The sequence below is a fragment of the Emys orbicularis genome, chromosome 7, assembly GCF_028017835.1.
Source record: "Emys orbicularis isolate rEmyOrb1 chromosome 7, rEmyOrb1.hap1, whole genome shotgun sequence".
Lineage (NCBI taxonomy): Eukaryota > Metazoa > Chordata > Testudines > Emydidae > Emys > Emys orbicularis.
Genome location: NC_088689.1, coordinates 117,977,564 through 118,005,004, shown reverse-complemented (window position 1 = coordinate 118,005,004; position 27,441 = coordinate 117,977,564).

Sequence of the window (27,441 nt, the reverse complement as noted above, 5' to 3'; positions counted from 1 at the left end):
TGTCATTCTCTCATGGTTGAAAAGTGATGTGTTAATAAGAACTGTTGTTAGTTTAAAACATCATTAGTACTTTTGAAATTTTAGCACCAACTTCTCAGCCCCAGCCTCTTTCTGCATGCCAGCTTTAGCACAAAATCTTGCCCATTTTGCACAGAAGCAGACTCCATGTGCCCAGGTATTGTAAGCCCTACTGCACTGGCAAGGATAAAAATTTGGCTCAGATCATCTAATGACATGAATTATGGTTATACAAAGCACAGAATGAAGGGCTTGAATATGCTGCCACTTGATCAATGGCAGTAGGATCTGGCCCCAATACAATGCTGTATGTGTGTGTTTGACCCTATTAATGCCTTCTAGATTATCCAATGTACAGATTAAGGGCTAAATGCTGCTTTCCCTATTCATACAGGCAATCCATTAATTTCAGCTATGCTAATTGTCTATGTAAGCAGGGCAAGATTTGGTGGTAAATGGTGAAGAGGACATCAGGGCAAAACAGGTGAATATGAGTAATATTCTTGCAATTGTAACCATTAAAGCAATTCTTCATTAGGAATAGATCTTGCAATCTGTGGAGAGTGGGCAATTATACAGAAATCCAGGAAGAGATTTTAGCTAACTATGGGTTTAATATGTTTCTTTCTTTTTTCCCCTCTAATTTCCCCTGAAAACCCATACCATTTATTCATGATGTTGTTACAATAATTGAACCAGTCTTGGAAACAGAAAAAAATCCAATTTACAAATTACTACCCAAGACCTACGTTATTTTGACAGGTATCATGGCTGGATAGCTTAGCTTGTTCTAATGTTTGAAATGGCATGGTATCATTGGGACACAGACTAATAGCTTTCTGTACCTCTGCATGTGGATAGATTACACTGCAGCAGGGTTCCCTTCCCCCCAACCACCTTTCTTGTTTCCTAGTCATAACCAAGCAGTTTGAAGTTAGTGAATAAATTGGTAGAAAATTCCCAAGTACTTTACATGTCTTGTTAACACAGCAGTTTCTCTTCTGGAAGGTGCGGGGGTGGGGTGGGGGGGAGAGCGGGGAGGAGGGGGAGAGGGAGTAAAAGCAGAAAGATCATTTCCTACAGGAGTAGGTGCCTATGGTGATTTATGAAGCTCACAAAGAATTACAAAATTCATTCATCATAGTTTCTGATATTTCTCTGAAATAATCCAAATATAAAAATAGCTGAGATCTAAAATGAAAAGCTGTCTGGCTACCATATGTCCAGCTTTCCTACCAGGCTGTGATAATACTGTAGAATATATTTAGGAAACGTATCATGATCAGTGGAACCACAGTCAGAGGGGCCATGTTCCCAGGAGAGACAGGGAATGCAGGGAGTGAGGCCAGAAACAATTTAGCCATACGGATAGAGCAGTCCACAGGGTTTAATGAAGTTCCACTTGTTCAGTTTAACCTGACTTCAGCAAATTCTTTGCAAATGAAACATGGTGGCAATGTTGGAGCTCTTGAGTTTTCTGCAATGCAGCAGCTGGCAGTATGAGCCATGGAACTTGGTCAGAAGCCCTGCAGAGCCCTGGATTTTGCAGACACAGACCCAGCCCACTGATGGACCTTTTGGAAAGTAGAGTTTGAAATGTATGCAGATGTGACAGTGCAGGAGAAGGACAACAGCAGGAAAGTAAAACTGTTATTTTACCTTATTGGGGAATAAGTCAGAGTGGTCTGCATCTCCTGAAGCTCACCACTGTCTCAAGTCTCACAGCAGTTATAGGAGCCCTGGGACCTATTCCTTCCCAAAGCAGAATAAAACTGTGGAGCATCACATGTTTTTCACTAGAGACAAGTCCAAAATGGAAGGAATTAGACCCCTCTTTTACTGCCTTATGCACGCTGGCTGCTACATGCAATTTTGGGGAATTGACAGACTCCCTAATTTGGGACAGGATAGTCTGCAGCATGTGGGATCACCAGCTGCAGGAGTAGCTGCTCCAGGAAGGTGATGTCACATTAGACAGGTGCTTAGATGTAGGGCTTGCAGTGGAAACCAGAAGAGAGAAAATGAAAGCCCTGGGAGGCATTAGACCCCCAGTAGTCCATGCAGTGAAGCCACAGTAATGAAGAGCAGGTGGCCAGGTTTCCATACCCATAGTGAGATGCATTTACTGCGACAGACAGCATGAGTAGGTAAAGAAAAAGTGCCCCACACTAGGACAGCATTGCAAGGAACGTGGCAAGCTGAACCAGTTTAGCAGTACATGCAACAGCAGTGGAAGATCTCAGAAAGATTCAGTTAGACTTGTGCACAAGGGGGATGGCACATCAGACAGAGATGATGATGACATAACTCTCTCCTGGAGTCCGAGAGCATATCCTGTTCAGGTTGTTGGCAACAAGGGACGACGCCAATCTTTGTGCATGCAACAGTGGTAATCGGGAACTGCCATGTGCAATTTCACTGGGATAGTGGGGCTTCCTTCAATGTGATTCCTTGGATGAAATGGACTCGAACACACCCATTACAAAGAGCAGTCACAATCTAAAAATATACAATGGGAGCATAATGCATCCCGTAGGAAAATGTGTCCTCATAATAACTAACCTGAAAAATAACAGATGGTGCCAACTGATGTTTGTGGTGGTTGGTAGTAAGCACACAGCCCCCTTTTGGTGAATACAGCCATGGAAGCCGTGGATCTAATCAGGGCGCAGCATCAGAATTTTATAGCTGCAGTGCAAGAAGCAACGGGGAAGGGCAGTCCCATACACAACAGACAATTAAAAACATTCTGGATATGTTTTCAAAAGCAACAGGTGCCTCAAAAAAAAAAAAAAGCTGCAACTGGAAGTAGACCCCACAGTAGAACCTTTATGCTTATGAAGGAAAATTCCAGTTCACTGCATAATCCAGTACACAAGGTGCTTGAAAGTCTGCAGAGCAGAGGTATCATAGCATCTGTAGAGGCCAATACAACCTAGGAATGCAGTACAGTGGTGGTAAATAAGCCATCAGGTAAATTATGCATCTGCAGAGATTCAAAACCACTGTATTGGGCATTGAAAAGATGCCACTATCCACTGCCCACAATTGATGACACTTTGCTAGGATTTTCCACAGCAAGAATCTTTATGGTCTGTGACATGAGGAATGGGTTTTGGCACATAAGCCTGGATAGGGATTCCAGCATGCTGACAACCTTTGCAACACCATTTGGTTGCTGCAGATGGTTGTGCATGCCAATGGGCATAAGCCCAACACCAGAAGCATTTCAGCGAAGACTCACCCAAGTGCTGGAAGGACTGCCTAGGGTGAAAATAATTGCAGATGTTATCCTCATTTTAGATGAAGGAAATAATGATACAGCAGTTGAACAAGACCAACAAAACTACAAGTTTTTCTACAGTGATGCAGTGACAAGAACATAAGATTCAACCTAGAAAAAATGTGATTCAAACAGCATGAGGTGACATACGTTGGTCATCTGCTCAGAGCCCGGGCCTGAAAGCAGATCCATCCCAACACGATCAAGGTAGTCGGAGATATGCCAGCTCCAGTGGATGTGAAAGGAGTGCAGTACTTCACTGGAATGAAAAATATTCTGTTCAAGTTCTATCCACATTTGGAAGCAGTAGTGGAACCCATAGGGCAGCTCATGAGATTCTGAGTGGGATTGGGCAGGTCCCCACCAACAAGCATTTGACACCCTGAAACAAATGATGAGAGTGCCCTGTCCTGAAGTACTAGCAACCAGGAGAGCTCCAGTTTTGATGCAATTGGGTGGAGCATTTTTTCAGGGGCAGCTGTCAGTTGCTTATGCCAGCAGAGGCCAGTCAGACTGAACACAGGTACACCCAAATAATATGGCCACCCAGTAATAGTGCAATCAGACCAAAAACCTGTAGAGACAATCACAGCAAAGCTCCTGCTTAGCACACCAAAGAGTTGATGCACATCCAGTGCAACCAGGTAGAGATTGGAGATTGTCCAGGATGTTTACTGGTATTAGTTGACACCCTGAGCAGGGTACGTATACTCAGCATCAGCGAGTTGGGAGGAGGGAATCAGGTGCAGCATGTTAATGGATTTAATTTCCCAGTTTCAACAGTGAAGCTGATAATCAAAGAGCCTATGGGAAAGGAAGTCCAGCTACAGGCGTCAAGAGAGCAATGCTAGCAGGGTGGCCAGAAAATATATCCATATTTTCAAATAAAAGATGAGGGGAGCATGCAGGATGGAATCATATTTTGAGGACAGAGAGCTGTTGTCTCTCCCTCATTACATAAGGATGTCATGCAAAAAATACACGCCTCATACCTGGGCATTGATAGCTGTTCTACATGGACTCAAAAGTGTGTTTAATGACTGGGAATGAATGCACACCTCTGCTTCTTCATAGACTGGTCTGATGGCTGCCACTCATGTCAAAACTGAAAGCAGAAAAGAGACTCTATTACCACATGAGCTCCCCACCCTACTATTTATCTACAAGGAAAAGCAATACAGATTACTGTGGACTGTTTTTCAAATTTCTGGGAGGTCAATGCCCTCCTGATACAAAAAGAGTAGGGCTGTCAAGCGATTAAAAAAAGTAATCAAGATTAATCACACTGTTAAATAATAATAGAATACCATTTATTTAAATAGTTTTGGATATTTTCTACATTTTCAAATATATTGAGTTCACTTACAACACAGAATGCAAAGTGTTCAGTGCTCACCTTATATTTATTTTTGAAAAATACTATTTCTTTTGTTTGCCATTTTTACAGTGCAAATATTTGTAATAAAAATAACAATATAAAGTGAGTACTGTCTACTTTGTATACTGTGTTGTAATTGAAATCAATATATTTGAAAATGTACAAAACATCCAAAAATACTTAATACATTTCAGTTGATATTCTATTGTATAACAGTGTGATTAAAACTGCGATTAATCACAATTAATTTTTTTAATCGCAATTAATTGGTATTAGTTAATCACATGAGTTAACTGCGATTAATCGTTAGCCCTAAAAAAGAGACAGTAATTCGCAAATGTAAGGCCCACCTTGAGAGAGAGAACATTCTGGTTGCTATATTCATGAACAACAACCCCCAATTTGCCTCAGAAGAATTCAGTGAATTTGCATGCAAATAGGAGTTTGACCACTACACCTCCTCCCCAGCCTGCCTACAAAGTAATGATAAGGTGTAATCAGCTATAAAAAAATGCCAACAGACTGTTACACAGAGCTGTTTCTTCTGGTTCAGACCCCCTTGCTAGCATTTCTGATACACAGGAATACCCCAACACAGGGGGAGCAAAACTGTCTCACGCAGGCCCTGATTGTGGGACAAAGGACCAAAACCTGCTACTGATGAGGGAGACCTGTTGCAACCAGAAAAAATGGGGATATTGTAGAATATGACAGGCCAGCCAAGGACCTTCCAGCCCTGCAGACAGGCACTCCTGTGAGGATCCAGCCACGAGAGAGAGAGAGCACAAGGGGTGAACTAAAGAAGTTGTGAGGGGTGCAGTGGCACGCAAGAGAGATAAGTGATCTACAGGAACGAGAGACAATTACGAAGAAGCAGACACAACGCCAAGAGAAGCTATAGAGCTAGAGAGATCATTGTAGAATGGAGAGACAGAGAACCATCTGGAGGCCAACTCCACATGGAGGGAGGAGACTCCACAGATAGTTTTGCTAAACTTGGAGACAGGGAGACATAGAAAGGTCATTCCTAGTGTGGTCACCTGTTGAGGAAACCAAACTATTTCAAAAAATATGTAACTAGCTGAGTCTATGTTTTAAAAACAGGACTCCAATTCAGCTTTAGGCTAGCAACCTCTGGCTGAAGGGACATGGTGTGGGGATCTGGGAGTCAATCATTTTTGTTTTTAATGCTTATAATAAAATATTTGTGAAACAGGGAAGATATATCATGACCAGTGGAAATAGAGTAGAGGGGACCATGTTCCCTGGAGGGACTGTTATTGACAGGACACCAGAAAAACAGGATCATGGGGGAGTTAGGCTGGGAGCAACTCAGCCACATGGACAGCGCAGTCTTTCGGGTTTAATGAAGTTCCACTTATTTAGCTTAATGTGCATTCAGCATCACTCTTTGTGAATGAAATGCACATGTGCTTGTTTCAGATGATGTCTGTTTCAAGGCTGTAACACTGATGTGAATAAACTGCTATGTCTGCTAAATGCTTTTATTAGTTCTCTTTTAGCATGTGGGAGAGGTAGTGGGAATTAGAATTGACCTGAAGAAGAGCAGCAAAGTTAGGACTGCTATCTTCTGAGATGGCCCTCAACACACTAATATCTGAGTGTCTTACAGTCCTATCCTGACACCAACCCTGTGATGAGAACTGCTAATCCCAATTTACAGATGGGGAATTGAGTCTTGGGGAGGATTAAGCAACTTGCTGATGATGGCACAAGAAATTTGTGATTGAGCCTAGAATTGAACTGTCTCCTGAGTTCCAGACCAGTGATATATCCTCTATAACACCCATCCTACCCTATTGGTAATGTAGCATATATAACTTACATAAAGAATGAATGTGTATAATACATAGTCTTACTCGAAATGGGAGACTTCCAACTTCTCTGTGAGCATAGACCATGAATGTCTTGAGATATAAAATATTAAAATTGTGACTTTAAGTATTGGAAAGCTAAAGGTTTTAGGAGTTTTATTAAAGGTTTTTATGGCTTCATCTTAGCTCTCTACAGATGGTTACATATGGTAACCAAGGCTCCTGCTTTACAGAAGAGAAACCCAAAAAAGTGTCTAAAAGATTCCTGAAATGGTTTCTCTGGCATGTACAGAATGCACAAAGGCGTGGACTGATGTACAGGTTTTATTGGCATCCGTGAGTAATGAAACTATTCCAAACTCATGTTTTATAAAACCTTAGTAGTACACTTTTTAAAACATTCTTTGTAAGCATTCAAAAGTTAGGCATAGGGCTACCTTAATTCTGGCATTTCCTACCTGGCTGGATCATGATCAGTGCAGTTGGCATGTATTGAGTGCTGTGAGGTTGGAGCATGCCAGTGCAGAGGGATGTTGGATATTTCAGTAGTAAGCTTCTAACAAGCTGTGATGAACGTGTGCAAAAGGTGGATCTCAGAGACTTATGACTTCTGAGTGAATTTTGATGGAAAAAACAAAAGGGATCTCTTTGACACTAAGTTGGAGGCATTAGAGCTCTGCAAAAAAAAGGTTGGGAGATAGGTTTTGTGAACATTAAAGCTATCATTTCCCTAAGCACCTTTTCAGAAAAGGCTGAACCACTTTTAGTGAAACTTGCCAAAAACGTTCAGCCAGTGGCAGAGAGGAAACACGGAAAATTTTAGCCTGAATGGCTAAAGTTTAGCAAAATTATAAGCAACCGAAAACAGGAGTTTAGAATGGAAAGTGACGTCATAATGTACATTGTATCTTTTGCATAGTGAACTCATATACAGCAGGACATGTGCATGGAAACTACAAGCTAAATCCATGTATGTGAAAGGTATTATTATCCCACTATCTAGTTACCTGAGCTATCTCTTCTCCATTACTTTCCAGTATTGCATGAATCCTCCTGAAGGAACAGTATGACTGAAGTTGTAATTTCATAACATGTGGTTTCTGATTAGTGGCAGAATTGCATTGAGCAATAAATCCCAAATGCTGTCTCATAGGGAGTAAGATTTATTGTACATCAGTTGCTAATGACATTCTCCCTTGCTTTGGAAATTTTCATGAGGCCTTCACTGTTGCTTTGTGCACTATCAATTTTATTATCATTCAGGATGTGTCTTATTTCCTTTCTTGCTTCCAGTGCACTGTTAAGGGAGACTGAACATAGGAAAAATAAAAAAGTATTCAGATAGAACTATATTAAATATTAACTCAGAGTGCAAATTAATGTAAGATTTGACTGATGGTTAGAATGGGTGTTTATTGTTCTCCAAATAAGCATATGAACTCTTTTAGTCATGATAACTTTTGCTAAATATTATTACCCCTTTAGCCCAAGCTGTTGGCCAATATTTGGGGCCTTCCCTGTTGTTTCCTTTAGGAGGAGAAATTAATGACACGAGCTAGGTAATTCTTTGGTGCAATTGGTGTGGTGGGCTTTTTTTTTTTTTTTTCTCAGTTCTGCTTTTACAAAGAGTATAAACACAGTCATGTTTCCCTGAATAAAGTAGAAACTAACAGCAGGCAGTTTCCTTGCTCAGAAATCCAAGTCTGCCTTTCCAGCAACTACTGTGGCCAAAAAATCTGTGTCTCTGCTTCCTTCCAGAGCCATGCTCATGATCGCTTCCCTCAGTTTCTATTGGCTTTCTTCATGTTTTCTGCCTCTCACAAACATAGCTGCAACCAAGCCCCTGTGTTTACTGGAACTAAGAGTGCTGGGGATGCTACCACACCCCCTGACTTGAAGTGGAAGGTTTACAATTGGTTCAATGGCTCTCAGCACCCCCCCTATAAATATTGTTCCAGCACCTCTGTTTACAATCAGTCCCAGGGAAATCTTTCAGGGTATGTCTACACTGCAATTAGACATTCAGTGCTGGTCTGGATCAGCTGACTTTTTGGCTCCCAGGGCTCAGGTTTTATTCTGGTGTAGACATTTAGGCTAAGGCTGCAGCCCGAGCTCTGGGGCCCTCTCACCTCACAGGGTCCTAGATCCTGGGCTCCAGCCCAACCCTGAATGTGTACACTGCAATTAAACAGCCCCTTAGCCCAAGCCCTGTGAGCTCAAGCCATATGGCACAGGCCAGACACGAGTGTTTTAATGGGAATGTAGCCATACCCTCAGCTTAACTCTGCTCACACTTGGCTATGTAGCCTAGTGCCTTAGGCAATACCTTTTTCTTGTTTTTGGTTATCAGTACAGAAAGAAGCATTTAATTGCTCCTTCCATTTAGCTTGAAAAGAGTGGTTAGCACACCAATCAGCTTTAGGCAGGTCAATGACTGATGGCAGCCATTAACACCTCCCAGCATTACAGTCTATAACTGTGTTTGCATTGTGCTCTCAAAGCTGGCAGACAGCACAACTTCTAGTAATGCAAAACCAAGACAAGACTTTTTTTTCCCCCTGGGATCATGTTCTGTGTCTTCAATTGGAGCTCTCTAGAGTACTGGATTTTGCTGGTTGTTTCACATATATATTGAATCAGACATCACAGGATCTACGTGGAATGGACAGGGCAGAGAAACTCCACTTCCCAAATACCCTGTAGGAGAAGAGAAACTGCACTGAGCTAGGAGTCAAGATATGAGTTCCAATCTCGCTTCTACTAACTGCTATTCACATTACTGTACACTGCATAGCTCCTACTGAGCTAGGCCATATATCCTTGTCTTAGATGGTAGTCCAGTATTGTCTGCCATTTTACAACAAGCCAACTGAGAAATTGTACAGTCACTCCAAGTGGAACTGGGAATATAACTCAGATATCCAATGTGGAAAATGTAAGTGTTATCCTCTCATCCTTTCAGAATCAATGTGCCAAATATATGTTCTTGGCTGGTGCTCTAGCCCCTGGACCATGGTCCTCTCTCAGAGCCAGGAACAGAATTCTTGATCCCCAATGTTCTATTATCTAGTAAGTGTTGTGTAAGCCACTGGCAAAGAGTGTTATATACCTTTAGTGTATGGTCCATATAAAGGAAAAAAACACTCTTTTTAATCAAATGATAGATGTTATCCTGTATTTTAAAAAAAAAAGTTTAGTTAATTAACCTCCTTTGAAATGGGTTTCATAGTTTTAAAAAAAAATTGTAACATCAATTATGGGATGCCATGCAACAAAACCCAGGCATTCCATGTTTAATTTGTCATATTTGAATTACTTATATCACACACTGGTAGGTTTGATGGTTGGCATGCTTCCCATACACACATGCAGCTCCAGTGACATATATGGAAATTGGCCACTGGTACCTGGAGACAGAATTTGACCCCAATCATAATCTTTGAACAAATAATATTTTTGGGTGATAGAAATTAAAAATCCAAAAAATGAAGTTAAATTGATAACTTGGCCCCTATAATATTGAACACAAAAGGTAATTCAGAAAATAATTCATTAGAGGGTGACTTTCTTAAAAGTCTTTCCAAAGTTTTGAAGTATTTGCTTCCAGGTTTTGCCTTGGCCTGTTAGAGAGATACGCGATGGCATTGGAATTTGGAGTTGCATCTGCATTTTGTCAGAATGCAGAGTTATATGGAAACAGCATTTTGGTGGAGGTTCATCTGTAGGACAAATGTGATACTTAGGTTGAAATTTGTAGAGCTATTTTCACCACATGCATATGAGAAGCAATCTGATCATTTCAGGCATTGTTGTCATGGCTCCCAATTTTTTTTAAGTTCTGCAGATTACCAAAGATACACTTTTTTTTTTTTTTTTTTTTAAGTATCAGAAGGGTAGCCGTGTTAGTCTGGATCTGTAAAAAGCGACAAAGAGTCCTGTGGCACCTTATGGACTAACAGACGTATTGGAGCATAAGCTTTCGGGGGTGAATACCCACTTCGTCAGCATGCATTCACCCCCGAAAGCTTATGCTCCAATACGTCTGTTAGTCTGTAAGGTGCCACAGGACTCTTTGAAGGTTTTTTTTGTTTTCTATCATTTCATGGCTGTTCCAATATCAGAGCCACGTGGGCTAAGTTCAACCCAGATGACAGCTTTTGTTCAGAACACAGAACGAAATTAGCATGGAAGCTGAATCACTATTGCACTCCAAGAAAAAAGCCTGGGCCCTTAGGTCATACGTCCCTTGGCCAAGAGATGTGGAAATGCTTCCACAAAACGTGTAAGTGCTGTAATTAGCCTACAGCATAAAAGTGTCTTTCTTTGATAGTATTAATCCATAGTTCTTAGGGGCATTAATAAAGGAAAGAAGCTACTGAAAGCAGTAAATGTTACTGCCTACGGATTGCTGGAGTCTGTTGTCCTGGTTTTTGTTTGTTTGTTTAGGAGCTGCTACAGTAGGTTCACACAAACTGTTACTTAAAAGAACAAAAGGATAATCTCTCTTCTACTAAACAAACAAATCAGACTCAAAGATAGACTCCGCTGCTCTGATTTTCACCAGGGTCTCAACTTAGCCATCGATTTTTCTTTCTGTAATTATACACCTGGAAATAATTGCAGGTGCAATTCCGCGAGGGCATTTTCGAGCGCATAGACCTGATTTGTTTGTGCAATAACACTATGGGTCAGATTGCAGTCAAAATCAGGTAGTGCTCTCAATGTCATGAAACGTAACATCTCACACTCTGCTGCCTGGTGTGCGAGGGTGCTTCCAGAAACGGAGTAGAGGCGTGGAGATTTTGATGTGAACGAAAAGGTGTTTGTTTCACCCAAAGCCAAAACTGCCACCAAAGGACTGTACTCCTTTAATATCAAGTGAGTTAAATAAAAGAACATCTGCCTAAAGAAAGCATTAACAAAGTTGAGCTATAAACTAGAGGGTTACACATATAGGCACTGACTTTTATTTTTCCCCAAGTATGCTCCGCCTCTTTCCCCGAGGCTCACGCCCGCTACTCTCCACCATCCCCAAACAGCTGATCAGTGGTGCTGCCAAACAGCTGTGGCTGGTGGGTGCTGAGCACCCACTATTTTTTTCCATGGGTGCTTTCCATGTCCCCTTTTCAGACACCAAACAGCTGATCAGTGGTGCTGCCAAACAGCTGTGGCTGGTGGGTGCTGAGCACCCACTATTTTTTTCCATGGGTGCTTGAGCCCCATGGTTGCACACTTCATTGCTTCTATAGTCCAAGCTTATTGCACATACCAGGTGCTCCTTGCATCCCCCCTTTCCCCTCTCCACCAACAATCTGTAATTTGTTTAATTATTTTCTTGCTGTCTGGGGGAGGATGTGACAAGGTCCCCAGGGTGCAGCCTGGGATCGTGGTTAGTGACCCCTTAACTCTCCAGCCTGGGCTGTCTCTCACACTGCTTTGCTAGTGACAAGCAGCAAACCCCTCCAGACACTGTGATCACTCAGCACAACAGCATGTGGAGCCCCACACCCAGCTGGATTGCATGAATGCTCCCAGAGCCACTCATGAATCACACAAAGCAAGGCACCAGCCAAATCCTCACAGCTCCCAGCCTTGTACCCCAGGAATATACCATCTGTATGAAGGACACCCATATCATATTACCCCAGTCTATAATCAAATATATTAGAATTAGGCACTACCTACAATATTGATCTGGATACTGAGAGGTGCAAGTCCAGAGCCTGAGTTGTCCTATTCTGGCCAGGCATGAATAAGTTTTGATTGACCCTATACAAATACATTTGTGGGCATTGTGGATTTGCAAAACATTGAGCTGTGTTGACTTTTCATTCCTTTTCAGGATAGGAAAAAAGTTTAAAAATCTCAGAAATTCTGGTGGGATGTGTGACAGGGTGCTGGGCAAAGGGTTCCTGATTCAGCCCTCTGTCATGCCAGCTCCACTTTAGGGAGGATAGATTAGAGCTGGCTGGAGATAACCTAATTGGGGAGGCAGAGACAGCTACCACCTAATTAGCCTGGGGCTGTATAAAAGCCTCCGGGGAAGGAATCCAGGGGAGGGGAGCAGAAAGAAAGGGAAAAGGCAGGGAGTGGAAGCAGGGAGATAGCTCTTCCCTTCCTCCCTCCTGCCTGCAGATGGTGAAGGGCCAACTGTACATGGTGAAACAGTAATGAGAACAAGCCTGTGAATAAACTGCACCAGTGGTCACTAACCCCAGGATCTCAGAGTGACTTTTTGGACCTGGCAGAGGGAGGAGCCAGGGGGGCCCGGCCATGCTCTGATACAGATGGGGGGAGAAAAAAAACATTTCTTGCCAAGCTGTAATGAAAGTGCCTTGCCCAAGGTCATACACCAGGTCAGCGGAAGAACTGGGAGTATAACCCAGGTGTCTTGAGAGCAGAACTGGTACACTGTCCACTGCAAACACTTTGCCTCATCTGTTCCAGGGTGTCTGGATCATCTATCCACACACCATTCTAGATATCACCACTTTTGTTTTATTTATTAATTGTTGGTATTGGTCCATGGTTAATTTTAGTGAGTATTATGTTTTATTTGTTTAATGTAAAAACAAAAGGAAGCTGTCACAGTAGCTACTAGAGTCAACCATTGTATAAAGTTAAGTCCCTCACCCACACTCCTGTGTGTCAAGACTTTTCTTATACAGTGATGGGAGGGACACTTTATTTATTTTATTGGAGTGAACTTTTCAAATTTTGTGAGATTCTGTGATGAGTTTACATGTCTATGTCCCATGACCCAGATACATGAGCTTGCAAAATTCTTTGCTAAATTGGTGTAAAAAGCAAACGGCTCTTTGTTTTGTGGAAGAGCAGGCAGGTGTGTGGGAGAATGTGGGTGATCTGAGATTGCAGCTCCTAGTTTGTTCTGAAGCGTAGCTGAGAACAAATTAAAGAAGTCTTAAGAAGTAAAGAAACAGTATTTAAAAAAAAAAAAAAAAACCTACATAAACTGAGAGAGATGGAGTTTGTTGTGCCAGGCAGGCCAGAATGTGGGTGTGTATTCCATCTGATCTTCTTATCACAGAAACGTGAGAGAGCTGTCCTAAAATCTCACTTACCAAGCTAGTCATTAGTGACAGTAGAACCTTGATAAAATGTTTAACTAGCATTAAATATTCAAGGCCTTCATTCAGAGTAATCAATGGACTGGGTGGATGAATATATTAGCTGGCGAAGAACCACAAAATCATCACTTCAAATAAACAGGAGTTGAATTCTAAAGAAATGCAAAGTGGATGATACAGTGATGTCAATAATTACTACAGACGCTGTCCATAAAACATAGATTGTTTAGGCATTCTCCTGAGCTCTTGACATCCGGTGTCCTGTCATACTGGTCTTACTAAGAATCAAAATCAAATAGACACACACAGCCATGATCAGGAAAATTCTAAAAGATTCTTAACCACTTTTTGCCCCTAAAAACAAATTTGAAAATCAAAAAAATATAGATGTTAGAAATGGAAAAGATCTGATGGCCATGTAGCTAATTACCCTGCTATATCAAGATTTTTGCCTACAGTATATCTTTCTTTCTGATGTATACTGAAGATGTACTGACTTGCCATGAAAAATCTTCTTTGCCTTAGGCCTGGTCTACACTAGGCTTTTATGTCGAATTTAGCGCCGTTACATCGAATTAACCCTGCACCCGTCCACACCACGAAGCTATTTAGTTCGACATAGAGCTCTCTTAAATTCGACTTCTGTACTCCTCCAAAACGAGAGGAGTAGCGCTAAATTCGAAATGGCCATATCGAATTAGGCTAGGTGTGGATGGAAATCGACGGTAATAGCTCCGGGAGCTATCCCACAGTGCACCACTCTGTTGACGCTCTGGACAGCAGTCCGAGCTCGGATGCTCTGATCAGCCACACAGGAAAAGCCCCGGGAAAATTTGAATTCCTTTTCCTGTCTGGCCAGTTTGAATCTCATTCCCTGTTTGGACAGCGTGGCGAGCTCAGCAGCACTGGCAACGATGCAGAGCTCTCCAGCAGAGATGGCCATGCAATCTAATAGAAGGAGGGCCCCAGCATGGACTGATCGGGAAGTCTTGGATCTCATCGCTGTGTGGGGCGATGAGTCCGTGCTTTCAGAGCTGCGCTCCAAAAGACGGAATGCAAAGATCTACGAGAAGATCTCTAAAGCCATGGCAGAGAGAGGATACAGCCGGGATGCAACGCAGTGCCGCGTGAAAATCAAGGAGCTGAGACAAGGCTACCAAAAAACCAAAGAGGCAAACGGACGCTCCGGATCCCATCCCCACACATCCCGTTTCTACGAGGCACTGCATTCCATCCTAGGTGCGGCCGCCACCACTACCCCACCACTGACCGTGGACTCTGAGGATGGGATATTGTCCGCGGCAGGTTCCTCGTCGGACATGTTAGCGGACGGGGAAGATGAAGAAGGAGATGAGGAGGACGAGGCAGTCGACAGCGCTGGCACCGCTGATTTCCCCGACAGCCAGGAGCTCTTCATCACCCTTACCGAGATCCCCTACCAACCGTCCCCATCCCTTACCCCGGAGACAGAATCAGGGGAAGGATCAAGCAGTGAGTGCTTTAAATATCTAAACATTTATTTTTACAAGAACTAGAATATTTATAATATTAACAATGGCTGTTTATTAAAGTGCTTAAACATGTAAACAATTAACTGCAAAAAAACTGGAATATTTACAATCGTAACAAAGGGTTTTTCATGATTTGTCTGCCTTAGGCTCTTCACAATTTAGTCCCAAGTATTTAAAATTTTTTTTACAATGTCCGGTAAGTCATGATTATGCTGCCCAAGACGCTCCACTCTTTAGTCCCAGTGCACCTACGCGAAAATCCGGTCAATATGGCCGGGGATGGAGGCGAAATCCTCATAGGAGAACTCCTCGTAGGTCTCAAGAAGGTACATTTCCAGCCTGTTCATCAGGTTCCTGGGTAGGGCGATCTTAGTGGGCCCTCCGTGGTAGGACACGTTACCGCGCCACGACACCATCAGATAGTCTGGTATCATCGCCCTGCAGAGCATAGCGGCAAACGGCCCTGGTTTCTGAAGGCTTTCTCGAAACATCCTTTCCCTCTGGGACTCCGAGATCCTCAGCAGGGTGATGTCGCTCATTACGCCCTGCTTTGAATTAGGGAGGGGAATGTTAGTATTGGGACTGCTTTACAGCCACGCGGTGGAGGGAGAGGGGCAGCATACAGGGATCTTTCCCTGGAACAGCCGCGAGGGGGTGGGACAGGGGCATAGTTCATGCTGTCCTGATTGCTGGCAGCAGAGACTGGCATTGCTTTCAATGTGAAAGGAGGCCAGTGCTACTAGTACAGTTTTAAGCAGCCAGAAGTCTACGGCTTACCATGATTGCACGCTACAGAAGTTCAGGTGTCCTGCCACGCTTCTCAGATAACTGCAAGACCACTGCAGGACCCCAGGCACTGAAGGCGATGGCCGAAAATTCGACCTTGTCCTGAGTGCGCATGTGAGAGGTGCAGTGCATGGTCTTGTTCACAGAGAAAGACTAGGTTCTTTGTACACAACTTCATTTATCTGTCTCAGGAATTCACTCCATTTTTCCCATTCACACAGACACATCTGCGACTGTCTCCCAACCCAGCCTGTCAGCACACTCCCAGAGGCTAGCGCAGATTAGGAGGAGGAAGAAGAAGACGCGGGAGGACATGTTCTCAGAACTAATGAGCTGTTCCCGAGCCCAGGCAGCCCAGCAGACACAGTGGAGGGAGAACTTGTCCCAAATGCACCGAGCAGTCATGGAACGGGAGGAGAGGTGGCGTCAGGAGGACCAGCAGGCTACTGAAAAGCTGCTTGGACTTCTGAGGGAGCAAACGGACACGCTCCGGCGCCTTGTGGATGTTCTGCAAGACCGGAGGCAGGAGGACAGAGCCCCGCTGCGGTCTATCTCTAACCGCCCTCCCCCGCCACCAAGTCCCACACCCCCCTCACCCAAAGTACAAAGAAGGAGGGGCGGCAAGGGCCGTTAAAACTTTCAGTCAACCCCTGCAGACTGCTCTAGCACTAGAAGGCTCTCATTCCCCAAAATTTTAAAAGTCCTTTCCTACACACCTCACAGAAGCCCCCGTGCAAGTTTCAACCCCCACGTTTCATGTGTGGTTCATAATAAAATATTCGTTTCTGTTAATTACTGTTTCCATGATTTTATTTTGGAGGAGAGTCTGTCTGAACGAGGGGAAGGGGCATGGTAATTGGACAGGACAGTCACCTTTACCAGGGTACAGAGGCGGGGTCAGGTCCAGGATCAGGACACATACCCAGTGCAGTGACTAGTGACCCTGTTCAATCTGGGAGGTGGTTTTCGTGTTCTGGGGGGGGGGGGGGGGGTTGCTCTGTGACTTTGTGGCGGGGGAGGGCAGTTACAGATCTAATGCATCACAGAGCCCCGCAGCAGGGGAGCTGTAACCCTCCTCCCCCTGCCAGACAGTCACATAGCCGACACATACACGCTGTCCCGCCCAGGAGGGCTGGCAGGCTCTGTTGAAACAACCAGTCCACCACTGCGGAACCCGTCATTCCTGGAGTTTAGAAGCATCATTTGCATCACAACAGTAAACCCGCACCCCGCCACAGTCTGCGTCCCAGGTTTAAAACATTCCCGCGAAAACAGTAATAAAGACAACGGTGTTCATTAACAAAACAGAACAGATTTTATTTTTTGGGAAGGGGGTGAAGGGGGTATGTAACTGGAGAGGATAGTCAACGGTAACTGGGTAAAGAAACGGTGGCAAGTTCAGGTTCTGAGTCCACAAACTTAAAATTCACTGGTGACCCTGCTCAGTCTGGAAACTGTCTTTCAAAGCCTCCCGGATGCACAGTGCGTCCCGCTGGGCTCTTCTAATCTCCCGGCTGTCTGGCTGGGAGTAATCAGCAGCCAGGCGATTTGCCTCAACCTCCCACCCCACCATAAAGGTCTCCCCCTTGCTCTCACAGAGATTGTGGAGCACACAGCAAGCTGCAATAACAATGGGGATATTGGTTTCGCTGAGATCACAGCGAGTCAGTAAGCTTCTCCATCTCCCCTTGAGACGGCCAAAAGCACACTCCACCACCATTCTGCACTTGCTGAGCCGGTAGTTGAACAGTTCTTTTTCTGTGTCCAGGGCGCCAGTATAGGGCTTCATGAGCCAGGGCATTAGCGGGTATGCTGGGTCCCCGAGGATCACTGTAGGCATCTCCACATCCCCAAGAGTTATTTTGTGGTCCGGGAAGTAAATACCTTCCTGCAGCCTTCTAAACAGACCAGAGTTCCTGAACACGCGAGCGTCATGAACCTTGCCCGGCCATCCAACGTTGATGTTAGTAAAACGTCCCTTATGGTCCACCAGTGCTTGCAGCACCATTGAAAAGTAGCCCTTTCGGTTGATGTACTGGCTGGGCTGGTGGTCCGGTCCCAGGATAGGGATGTGAGTCCCATCTATAGCCCCACCGCAGTTTGGGAATCCCATCGCGGCGAAGCCATCTATGATGGCCTGCGCGTTTCCCAGGGTCACTACCTTTGACAGCAGTACCTTCACGATTGCCTTGGCTACTTGCATGACAACAACCCCCACGGTAGACTTGCCCACGCCAAACTGGTTCGCGACTGACCGGTAGCTGTCCGGCGTTGCAAGCTTCCAGAGGGCTATGGCCACTCGCTTCTGGACAGTCAGGGCTGCTCGCATCCGGGTGTCCTTGCGCTTCAGGGCAGGGGACAGCAACTCACAAAGTTCGAGGAAAGTCCCCTTCCGCATGCGAAAGTTTCGCAGCCACTGGGATTCATCCCAGACCTGAAGCACTATGCGGTCCCACCAGTCCGTGCTTGTTTCACGGGCCCAGAATCGCCGTTCCACAGTATCCACAAGACCCATTGCCACCGTGATGTCCTCGGCACTGGGTGTCGTGGTTTCAGACAGGCGTGTGCTACTCTCGGAGTTCAGGTCCTGACCCCGGTGCCGTAGCCTCCTCGCCTGATTTCTCTCTATCTGCCTCAGTGAAAGGTCGATGATGAGCTGCGATGCGTTGACAACGGCCACAACTGCAGCGATGGTCACAGCGGGATCCATGCTCGCAGTGCTGTGGCGTCCGCGCTGTCACTGACCAGAAAAGTGCGCGAACTGATTTCCCGCCGGCGCTTTCAGGGAGGGAGGGCGGGAGTGACGGTTGGATGACGACAGTTACCCAAAAGCACCCTCGACACATTTTTTTACCCAGAAGGCAATGGCGGCTCGACCCAGAATTCCAATGGGCAGCGGGGACTGCGGGAACTGTGGGATAGCTGCCCACAGTGCACCGCTTCCAATGTCGACGCTTGCCCCGTTAGTGTGGACTGACAAAGTCGAATTACTGTCCTTAGTGTGGACACACACGTTCGACTTTGTAATATCGATTCCACATATTCGATTTAACTAAAATCGAACTACTCTCGTAGTGTAGACATACCCTTAGTATGATATGATTCTTTGGCAAAAGATGTAGGAATACAACAGTTTGGAAATAGAAATAGAAATGCAGAATCACGAGAAACCCGCATTTGTTCATGAAAAGCTGTAGACGTTTTGGACTTTTGGAAGTTGTGGATTTTCCCCCTCCTTTAACCACCAGTGGTTGGCTGGAATTTTTCTTGCAGGAGGAAATGAGGCACTTCAGAGAATCGGTCAGCATTGTTCTTTCTTTGGCCAAAGGAGGCATTCTCTCTCCCCTTCCTTATAGGCCAGTGTTTCTCAAACTGGGGCTGCCGCTTGTGTAGGGAAAGCCCCTGGCGGGCCAGGCCGGTTTGTTTACCTGCCCCGTCCGCAGGTCCGGTTGATCGCGGCTCCCACTGGCCGCAGTTCACTGCTCCAGGCCAATGGGGGCTGCGGGAAGCGGTGGCCAGTATGTCCCTCGGCCCGCGCTGCATTCAGCAGCCCCCATTGGCCTGGAGCAGCGAACCACGGCCAGTGGGAGCCGCGATCGGCTGGACCTGCGGACGGGCCAGGTAAAAAACCGGCCTGGCCTGCCAGGGGCTTTCCCTACACAAGCGGCGGCCCCAGTTTGAGAAACACGGTTATAGGCTGACGGTGTTATGGAGACGACAATGACTGTTTTGATGCTCTAGAGAGTGAAAGACTAGGATCAGGAACTGAACACTGATCTTCCTAGAGAGCAGAGCTCTACCACTTGCCACCAGGTTGGCTGCTACTTATTAGACATCTCATTAAAAATTAAGAAGAAACAAAATACAACATCAGATTAAAATGATAGTGTATGAATTCTGACTGTTGACTGAAGACTGGCTACCACCTGATGAAACCAATAACCCTCTGTTTTTCAGAAAACCACTGGCTATTGGAAGATGCTGCCAAAATTGACAAGAAAAAGTTCAAACAAGCAAAGCAGAACTAACTTCATCAGCAACAAATCTCCATTTTTATCATTGGAGTCTGGCATACTGTTAAATAATCTTTTATAAGTGGCTTGGTTGATGTACTGTATGTAAATAAGTCAAGAATCACTTACTCAGCAGTTCAGAGACTAGTGTATCACTTTGAGGAAATACAATATGATGTAATGCATTTCATTGCATTTAAAGTAGAAAGGAGATGAACATAATGTGTTCTAATCCAAACTGCATTCTTTAGCGATCATTTATTTTTACGGACAGATATTCTTTAACCTGTTTACACCCACATAGCAAAATGTTTCCCTAAGAAAAGTTTTTTCAGGTTCATGGCTCTCTCTCTCCTATTTTCAGTATATTGGTGTGTATTGAGCTTAGCTCAATGGAGAGTGAAAGCCCGCTGTAAACAATAGAGGAGTTAAAAGTTTAAGATTATGTGGCTAATATCTTCAGTTTATGAATCAGCCTGGAAATCATGTCTACATTTCTTTGACAATTTCTAAAGATGATTTTATTTGTCAACATGCAGTCAAGCAGCTCAATGTTCATTTCATTTGTGAAGCAAATGAGATCGAGAAAATTTCATTTTAAAACCTGAAAATCAATAGAGATTTATAATACTGTTCTCAAGCTGATGATGTGTGTTCTGCTACCTTAAAAAAACATTTTCAACGATCGAATTTTCACATTTAAGAAGTAGCAAACCATCTGAGATCTTTGTTTTGACAACATTTTTCTTTGAAGTTAAACAGATGAACGCTGGGAGAGGTACTGTGGCGATTAGACTTGGAGTCCTCTTTCCATGAGACAGATTGCACTTAGAGTGCTTTTACCGAATGTTTAGATGAACAAGAAATGTGCTTATGACAAATACATACAGGATTTATATTTCACCTCTGAAATCATATCTCTTCAGTTTAGTTGTCATCATCAATCTAGTGTGTTAATGACTATGTATGAATTCAGGGGTAGGAGGAAAGCCAGGGATTCAAATATCTGAGAAAAGTGTTCATAATTTATCAGCTACAGCTGGTAGGTGAGTAAAACATGGTATTCCTTTTAGGTAAGATGATTGTTTGTTGTGTGCACCTGCATAGGGGAGTAAAGCATGTCATTGTGCACGGGGGTGAGGCAAAATTGTAGGTGATCAGGGAAGGGTAGGGGCTGAGTGGAGCTGTCCAAGTAGCACAGCTGAGCCAGCACCAAGAGGAAGTGATCTCCTACTGCTCCGTAACAGTAACAGATGGCTTTCTCCTGGAGCAAGAAGGCAACCAGGAAACAAATTGTGACTGAATCAAAATTCATTCCTTGGTCTGCTCTGGGGGCAGTGCAGCTACATGGTGCACTTTATTCAGGGCGGGTAAAAAATATCACAGTCTAGCCGTTTATTAGGGAAATAATCGACAAACGAATGGTTAAAAAAATGAACCACCTACTGCCATAAATCAACGCTCGTGAATCTTTTCTCTTTTAGGAAAAGAATAAAAGAAAAATATAAACCGGTGGATGCATACTGTGGATTAGAAGGCAAAAAATCACTAATGAATAGAGCTGAATTAAGTCTTTTGGAAGAATGGCTTATTCCTTCCAAAATGTAGTTTAGAGTCAACTGAAACAAATTTGACACAAATTTGCCAAATTGTTCTCCCAAATTCTTGAATTTCACAAGGGAACTTAAATACCAGTCACAAAAGCAGAGGTGGAGATGGAGGTAGCACTGGCAGCCCCTTTATGCCCAATACCCACTGGTTAAGGCGCTCACTTGGAAGATGGGAGATCTACGTTTTAATCCCACTGAGTCGCAATTCCTATCTAGTGCATCTCGTGAGACTATGGAGCTATATTCCAACCCTGCACAGGACAAAGGCTCCGTCTACCCCTGAGTGCTGCATACGCTTTGTGAACTTGTTGGCATTTGTCTCATAACTTATTTATTTTTATTGTTTGTTTTTTATAAATAAAGGGAAACAAACAAACAAAATCTGTTCCAGGCTTCCGTCGCGGGACTGAAAACTACCATTCTTACAGTTTATGAGAAGGATGTATAGGGTCAAATTCTTGGCCTTGCTGTGGCCCATTTGCTTATACAACACACTGGGGACTTAAAATAATTCTGTCGAAAGGGGTGAGCTAGAAGGAGGGTCTTTGAGCTAGTTATTCCTGCTCTGTTCAATCTAGGGATTCTTCAGATTCCTCTCACAAGCCAGAGGACTTTAGAACAGACCTGAGACTGCTCTAAATTATGCCAGCAACTGAATCAGCCCCTGCATCAGTTGTATCCCACCTATAGGTACAGAGTGCTATTCCAGCACATTTGAGGATTCAGCCCCTATAGCTGAGTGACATCAGCATAGCAAAGACACAACAAATTGTCGGGGCAATGATTTTTTATAACTTAATGTCTATAACAATAGCATTAACAATCGAGTATGTAATTAGCCAGGACAGTACACATAATAGTATAATCCCTAACAGCGCATGTTGTATGTAATAATCTGAACTGTTGGATTCAAGAGTTCAGAAATGCCAGGGGGCCTCTATGCTTTTCATTGTACTCTGAGCCCCTCCTACAGCCCTAAGAAACTTTCTCCATGCTCTCCACTCATCCCATCACTCACAATCCACTTATGAACAGCTCCCTCGGGAGTCAGTCAGTGCCACTCTTAAATTGGCCGAATAATTGGTCTCCCTCCCTGGGCCAGAGCCTGCTGCATTCACAGCATAACCATGGGCAAAAACATTATATAAAGTTTCTGATGCCAATTACCTCTAACTAAGTACTTTACAGTGAGGAATCATAAAAGAAGAAGGATAAGGAAGGATCAGATAGTGAATATGGTGCCTGCCAAAGACCTAGATTCAATTCCTTGCTCTGCCACAGACTTCTGATATGAACTGAGGTAATTCTCTTCCTTTCTCTGTGCCTCAGTTCCTCATCTCTATAATGGGGGAAATAGCAGTTCTCTACCTCACAGGGGTGGTGTGAGGATAAATGCATTAAAAACTGGGGATTGGATGGTAGTTGGAGACACATAAGTGCCTGAGATAGATGTGAATGTGCATCTTTGGTGGTATGGCTTCTTTCTCTTGAAAAACAGCAGTCTACGTTAATGTCAATATAAACACAAATTGCAGACTCCCAGAACTGAGCAGATGCAGAATGCAGCGTAAAGATTTCTATTGCCAATCGACAACATCAAATGGTCTTTAGGCTGTCATCAGTAGCTCCCAGTAACCACCAAAAAGCTGCTTTCACCTGAAAAATAGATTTTATTTTTTGTGCAATTAAGCAGGAGTTCTGTGAAATGAAGCAGTGTCTTCCTTTTAATTTTTCTCCTGAAATGATTGTTCCTTTGGAGCGCGTGTTACTCTTTTATATAAAATGAGGATCACTTAAAAATTAATCTTTTTAGTTTCTTAGAAGAGACAACTGAGAGATCAAAACTCACAGGTGGTGACTGGGGAGCCATGTTAAAGAACTGTCATTCCCTTTAGCTTTTGGAACAACTTTATGTCTGCATTCTGCAGCTCCTTGCAGTGATTTTCAGAGAAAGGCATACAGAAAATTCTGAGCGGCTTAAGAACTCAGGATATGTTGTAGTGCATTATATAGTGGCATCTAGGAGAGTGTTATGTTTGTTTCACAGTAATTTCATAGTTATGAATTCCAGTGTGTTCCCCACCTGGGTATGAAGTGAGTGTTCGAGTTGATTGGAAGCTATGACTGATATTTATTCTAAAGCAAAATTGCTTGGGGGTTGCTGGTTGTTAGGTGGTAATGTAGTTTAAATGCATTAGATTTTCAAGTGAGGAAATCTGCGTTCAATATGGCTTGTGAGGATACAAGTACAATTACTTTAATCACCATCTCAAACATGTGTCTACCAGAGCACTATACAGTTTGGGTTAGAGCGAGGTGAAATATCTGCAGTGAAATTAAAGCACTATAAACTTGCCCTTCTTCCCAGTTTTCGAGTCGCCGTGTCCATGTAAATGTTGTGCTTTGCATGAAATCATCCATAGAAGCAATGCTTCTGTTTTGAAGCTGAAAGTTCTTTGGCTTTGACTATTTCACACTGCTAATAATCCTCTTATAACACACAGGCCATCATGATGGGAGGAATGACTAGTTCCCTTCTCTTGCTCCACCTTGTTTTTTGTGGCCGTGGCTACAATGGCGAATGCAACAAGCAGACAGTGGGTGATGGCAGTTTTTGTCCGTCCATTGCCTCAGCTTGTTTGTGAGGGGGAGTTCCTTGAGCAAAAGAAATGTGGCTATGATACAGATAAAATATGCAGATAGCTGAACAGAAAACTGTATAAAATATACAAAGGTCAATGGAATGCCTTAGAACTTACATGTTTGAAAGTGTCTATTGCTGTGTGTATAGACCAGGAGTAGGCAACCTATGGCACGCGTGCCAAAGGCAGCACGCGAGCTGATTTTCAGTGGCACTCACACTGCCTGGGTCCTGGCCACCGGTCCGGGGAGGGGGGGGCTCTGCATTTTAATTTAATTTTAAATGAAGCTTCTTAAACATTTTTAAAACCTTATTTACTTTACATACAACAATAGTTTAGTTATATATTATAGACTTATAGAAAGAGACCTTCTAAAAACATTAAAATGTATTACTGGCACGCGAAACCTTAAATTAGAGTGAATAAATGAAGACTCGGCACACCACTTCTGAAAGGTTGCTGACCTCTGGTATAGACAGACACGTACAAACACAGGTACTTTAAAACATGTAGGTTCTAAGGTTTTCCTCTGACCTTTGTGTATTGTTTCATAAATAATATGAAATTAACAGTTGAATTTAGGAAGAGAGTGAGGAAAAAGATTTAAAAAAAAAAATAGGAGAATGGAGGGAAAAAGGGGAAATGGACAGAGGCCATCCAAGACAATCTGCTGCTCTAGGCAAAATTTCAGGGTGTTGCCCCCCTCTTACTGAGATTCTGAACTGCATCAGAATTTCTGTGCGGGCGTAGTGAGCCTTTTTGATGGTTCAGTGGTTATGGTGGAAGTGGCCCTGGGGGAGGGGGGCCTTGAAGCACCAGCTTGCAGCACCACTCACTCACCTGCCTGGCTTGGTAGCCCAACTACCACTGCCTGGCTAGGCAGAATCTGCCTCACTAGGCAATTACCTAATTTGCCTAAAACTAGAGCAGCTCCTGGGAATGGATATTTAAGGAATTATAACACTTCTTCAATCTAATAATTTTTCCTTCATGTAAATGTTTTCATTTCCAAGTATATCCTGAAACTTAAAAAATCATTCTGGACTCAAATCTGTCACCTTGAAAAATATCTCATTAAAGGTGGCCCCTTATGGCCAAATGCTTTTTTCTTGGCAATGTGCAAAATCACAATGCTCAGGAGTGAACCTCACTCCACTTTAACAAGCTCCTTCTAAGGAGCAAATGGACCTATATGCTTTTCATCTCCTTCTTGTACACCTAAAGCAACAATACGGTCTGGAATGGTGAGGGAGGATAATGATCCTAAGCCCGAAACACACGAGTTTGAGAGGAGGATGGGTAATAGAGGATGACTTGCTTGTATCCACAGCAGCACCATCCTGTGTTGGAGGGAGGCATAGGAGGAATTTCAATCTTCTATGGAAATCGCCCTGAGATACATTTCACCTCCATCACCTGTTGCTCATATTAACTAATAAGTAATGAGATAAGGTAGTTAAAGACTGCTGCTATAGGAGAACAACGACGTGGGGCCAGTCTTAGGGTGTGGGCAATCAAGGCAATTGTTCTGGGCACCCATCTCCGACAACATCAACTCAACATCTGGGGGGAGGGAAGGGGACACATTGATCAGTCACTCAACCAATCCACCTTAGCTAGGCTGCTTGGGGAAAGGGTGGTGCAGATAAAGTTTTCCATCCTGGGCAACAAGCGACCTAGGGCCAGGGCTCAGGGGTGGGCAGGGGAGAGTTAAGTTTGTGTGCAACCTGAAGTGTGGTATTTCCTGACTTAGAATGCATAACCTCTTAAAGTAGGTTTGGGGTCTTTCTGTAGGATATATATTAATTTCATATGTGCACATACATCTACACACATGTACAACTAGATATATCGTTGCAATTATTAGAGGGCAGTTCAGTGCTCTTTTGAAAGAAGAAATACGAGTGAAATAATAAATACTGGTGATGTTTTCTAATTCCATTAGTTTTTGTATCTGATGTGGTGTTTTGTCATTCATCACTTCTCCTCTCTGCTAAATGTAAATTTATGCTTGCACCTGGCCAGCTAATTTATCTGTTTGTCAGTCAGTCATCTTTGCCCTCTACTGTTGTACTATGGAGAAGTGTATCTGTGGTGGAAACTAAATAAACATGACACCAATTAATGAAACAATAAGAGGATTTCTGCTGTTAATATTTGAATATATACACCACAAAAAGCTTGTGAAACATATTCATCAACAGTGTGTCTCTAGAGTGAAATGAGAAGTTCCTTAAGAGTTTTTTTTTTTTTTTTTTTAAAGTACTAGTTAATGAAGAGTTCATATAAAGGAAAATTAGTTGCAGGAAAACTAGAAAAATGCAGGACCCACATGAATGCAAGACCTCAGCTCTCATAGTTCAGAGCTACTTCAAAAGATTTTGTGGTTATTTTGGAACTTATTTGTGTTTTAAAGGGCACAAGCTTAGGGGAGATTTTTAAAGACACAAAGGAAACTTGGGCTTTCAGCTCAGACTAACTTTCAACATCAATGTCTCTTTAGGCAATCTGTGTACCTTAGGGTGAAATGCTAGCAGATTCCTGTGAACCCAAGGTTATTTGAATACACAAGAATCTACACTGCAAATTCCAATAATGAATATCTGCACCTCTGGTTATAGCAAACCGTTCACAGCGCCATATTGGAGCCTGGCTCTGACAAACACTCCTATGCTCTGGAATAATTTTCTTCTGACTGTAATGTAGTTGTACAATTTAAAGTTTCCATTGGCATGAGTGTGGGATGCCTTGGCTTTACCACCAGCGAGTAATGCATTCATTCTAAACTCATGCTGATGGAAACTTTAGACCATGTACCATTCAATGATTTTGCCCTCCTTTTTCATATAGAGATAAGCAAATAAAGAATATCCTTTCAAAAGTTATTCTGAGGTCACAAAACTCTCTTAAGGAATACCAGTTTATACGTGGATCCTAAGGAATGAAAGTTAATTCTCAGTTGTATACTTTGACTCTAGTGGAGTGTAGAACAATGAACATAGAATACTGACACAGTTATTGCCTGAATCCCAGGAGAAATCCTTCTAAGAAATGTTTTAGGCTGCTACTGCAGATCAGTTTCAGAAATATCCCAAAACAGTGAAATGAGGAGTGGACTAAGATCATGCTAGACTAAACTGATTTATGTGAAACCAAAAAGAAGTCTTAAGTAAACCAGTGGAAAACCAAGAGCAAAACCAAGTGCACAGTAGAAAATATAACTACAAAACGAAAACATGTAATGTCCGGGAATCAAAAGGTGTAAAAGATAGGACAT